This window comes from Marmota monax, unplaced genomic scaffold (genome assembly GCF_021218885.2).
Source record: "Marmota monax isolate L192 unplaced genomic scaffold, Marmota_monax_Labrador192_F-V1.1 WCK01_AAM20220418_F8-fsc00080, whole genome shotgun sequence".
NCBI lineage: Eukaryota > Metazoa > Chordata > Mammalia > Rodentia > Sciuridae > Marmota > Marmota monax.
Genome location: NW_026694750.1, coordinates 8,581,103 through 8,583,883, shown reverse-complemented (window position 1 = coordinate 8,583,883; position 2,781 = coordinate 8,581,103). Strand labels below are relative to the sequence as shown.

Below are 2,781 nucleotides of genomic sequence, written 5' to 3'. Positions count from 1 at the left end.
AACTCGTTGAAGTCTAAAGCCACCTGGAAAATTGCCCCAAGGAATGAACAGATTTCATGGTACTGGTGGCAAGTAAGAAATAAATAAAACTTTGCATTGGGCTGACCAATTGCATATTTTATAATCACTTTGAATAAAAAAATGTGAAATGCTTCATTGTGTTTTCTCAGAAACAAATCCAAAGATTACAGAATCCTACACAATTTAAAGACACAAAGTGGATGCTGAGCGACTAGAGGTCACTCCAGGTGTGGAATTTTAGAAAGTTAGTCCTTGGAGTAAATGGCACCGTGGCTCTGGCAGCAGATGCAAAGGAATGATGCTCTGGAGAGGAGGTAGGGACACTCTGTGATCAGCCAGTGGGTAGATGAGGGTCCCAGCTGGATGTGGGATCTTTAATTTTATGGTTAATCTTCCACTGCTCATGCCTCTGTCTTCATAAATGGTAATTTCAATAACTCGAAGTCCTCTCTCAACAGGGTCTGTCAGGAGGAGACCTTGGGGAGCATGCATCTTCTCATTCTGTTCTTGAATATACTTGGAGACTTTCTTCAGAACCTTCTCATAATGAGTTTCCATACATAAGAAAACGGTATATGCTGTTAAACAAGCCAAACAGCCTTCGAGATACGATGGGTCCCCAAGCTTCTGGGCTTCTGCATAAAGGTTATTTAGAGTTGGAACTGTCTCTTCAAACTGCTGCCCATCAATCCGGTTCTCCAGCTCCGCGGGGAACTGGGTCTGGAAGGGCAGCGCGTACCACTGCTGCAGTGAAGGAATACCTTCGCGGACGCCGGCGCCTGCTGCGGCCGCGCTGCGAGTTCGGGGGTCAGATCCGCGGCCTGGACCCGGACTCTGGCCCGCCTGCCCTTCGGACCCACCCACCACCCAAAGAAGCCCAAGGCCTCCCCTCTCCGCTCCCCTTCACCCAGGCTGTCGCAGCCGGCTTTCAGCTACCGCCCCTGCCCAGGCCCCGCGCCCCCCACATCCCGGTTCGCCCGGGAGTCACCAACCCGCCTCTCCTGCCCTCCAGCTGCTGTCCTATTTCACTTTTTTTAATATGGTGCTGAGGTTTGAACCTAGTGCCTCCCGTGTGCTAGGCCAGCGCTCTACCACTGAGCCACAACCCCAGCTCCACTTCTTCATTTTCTAAAGACCTCTTTGCCTGACCCCAAACCACAAGAATATTCTTGCTTTTACACAGATCTTCATCGCTTTATCTTCCACACTTGGATCTGCAGCTGCCTGGCACTGGTTCTCCTGGGTCACGGCATACTGTTTCATGCCCATATGGCCCTGGGGCCCAGTACCACGTCCTGCCGGGCAGGGCAGTGGCATTGGGTCACGTCTCAGAGGCACCACGTGTGTGTGAAGGAGCACACAACCAAGTCCCACGCGGCCCACAGGGAGATGAAAAGACTGCAGGGAGCTTGGGGCAGGAGATGGCAGGATCTATCACAGGCTTTTAGATAACTACCCCCCCGTCCCTTGGGGAGGGAACACAGAGCCCCAGGGAGGCAGGAGGCCCTCCAAGCTGGGGAGGCGAGCTGTGGGCAGGGCTGGAGGACAGAGGGTTAGCAGGTTTGATGAGGACAAACCTCATGGGTCAGGTGGAGCTGACCGAGCCTTCAGAAGAAAGCCCTTCCTTCATTCCCCTGCCCTGTGAACCTTCCTGGTGGTGGCCTGCCTCAACACAGGGAGGAAGAATAGGCCACGTTCACGACTCAGCTCTACTGTGGAGCCTCCATTACTGGCAGAGACAAGCACCTGGTCAGTGGGCCAAGGGACTGGGTGAAGAAGAGATGGCCAGACCTATCCAAGCAGCTGAGTCCCCTTCTACACAGGAGGGAGTGGGTCAAGGAAGAGTGCTGTACCCCTGAATACCACTAGAGGGCATCAGGACTCCTCAGCGAAAAAAACAACCTTAAAGCCACTCTGCCTGGGGTCCCTTGGTCCTGACCCCTGCCATCCAGATAGGAGAGGGATAAGATGGAGGTTCCAGGGGGATTGCCAAGCCCTTTCCTAAAACCATGTGGTCCCTTTCAAGCCCTTGATCTTGAGACAGCTCTTAAAAGCAAGAGCTAACTTTCAATGAGCAATTAATGCATTCCATGCTGTCTTAAATGCTCATTAAAGCTGGGCATAGTGGTGCGTGTCTGTAACCCAAGTGACTGGGGAGGCTGAGGCAGAAGGATCTCCAGTTCAAAGCCAGCCTCAGCAACTTAGGCCCTAGCTACACCCTGTCTCAAAATTAAAAAAATAAGGGACTGGGGTTGTGGCTCAGTGGTAGAGTGCTCGCCTAGCTCATGTGAGGCCCTGGGTTCGATCCTCAGCACCACATAAAAATAAAATAAAGATATTGTGTCCAACTACAACTAAAAAATAATAAATATTTAAAAAAAAAATTAAAAAAATAAAAATAAATAAATTAAAAGAGGTTGGGGATGTGCCTCAGTGGTTAAGAACACTTAGGTTCAATCCCTGGCACTAAATAAATAAATAAATAAATAAGCTTGGGAAAGGGTGGGCTTCTTCCTGTTGTTTTGAAATAGTTTTACTGAGGCATAATCATGCATAATAAACTGTAAATATTTAAAGTGCACTATGTGCTAGGCTTTGACATATGAATATACTCAGAAATCATTGCCATAATCCAGAGAGATGACATCTCCTTTGTCCAAGGGTTCTTGTGCCCCTCTGTGACTCCTTCCTCCCTCCTAGGGAACCATCAGTCTGCTTTTCATCACTATGAAGTGGCACATGCTTGTTCATACAGTAAAA

The 2,781-nt window shown here is 49.6% G+C and overlaps 1 pseudogene; it reads right to left on the bottom strand.

Moving 5' to 3' along the window:
- Positions 1-283: 283 nt before the first annotated feature.
- LOC124079372 (golgin subfamily A member 7-like) lies at positions 284-1,284 on the bottom strand (annotated as a pseudogene).
- Between the last annotated feature and the right edge of the window lie 1,497 nt (positions 1,285-2,781).